An 898-nucleotide genomic window follows, 5' to 3' on the forward strand; every position below is an offset into this window, starting at 1 on the left:
ACCAATAAATTGCATCGGAGACAACAACTGACTACCTGAGCCAGAAGATAAAGAGCCTTCACCTATGCTCTTCGGAGAACATCAATAATGTCCGTCTGTCTCACACTACCAGAAATAGTCCCCTCCCAACTTGGGGACAAATTAAAAAGCTTGCTACAGAAGCTAAATAGCTTCTTACTTTACAACATCAACCTAAAGATCCAGCTTTCCTTTTTGTTGCCATTCTTTCCTTGCTTTCACTGTATCTACTGTTGCTCTAGTTAAAAAAGTACATACAGCATCTTTTGTTAATAATATGTCTAAAAATATAACATTAGCCTTAACTACTCAAGAAATTATTGACCGAGAGCTTAATGATAAGGTTAACGCACTTGAAGAGGCAATTATGTCTATTGGCCAAGAATTATTAACCTTAAAAATTCAACTGTCTCTTAGATGTCATTCGGATTATAAAGGGATTTGTGTTACACCTTTGCGAGTAAATGAGTCCCAACATTCTTGGGAAAAGGTGCAACAACATATTTTAGGAATTTGGAACCATTCGGATTTAAGTTTTGATATAAGTGCCTTACATCAACAAATTTCAGATGTAAACCAGGCCAGAGAGGATTTCAATGCAGATGATCTTGCTACCGATATTTACAATGGTATAACAAATTTGGTGGGACACTCCAGTTTCTTTTCCATGATGGTTAACGTTGGCATCTCGCTGGCAATATTCTTGATAATATTATTTCTTTTGCCTTGCATTTATAGATGCCTTAAGTCTAGTATCTCTCGCTTGCGCACTGAAGTCAAGGCTTCTGAGTTCTTAAATAAAAAGCAGGGAGATGTTGGGGCCCCTCCAGCCAAAAAGCCTGCAGAGGTGATTCCACTGTGACGGCAAAGCCTCCGGGGG

The sequence above is a fragment of the Suricata suricatta genome, chromosome 13 (assembly GCF_006229205.1).
Source record: "Suricata suricatta isolate VVHF042 chromosome 13, meerkat_22Aug2017_6uvM2_HiC, whole genome shotgun sequence".
Classification (NCBI taxonomy): domain Eukaryota; kingdom Metazoa; phylum Chordata; class Mammalia; order Carnivora; family Herpestidae; genus Suricata; species Suricata suricatta.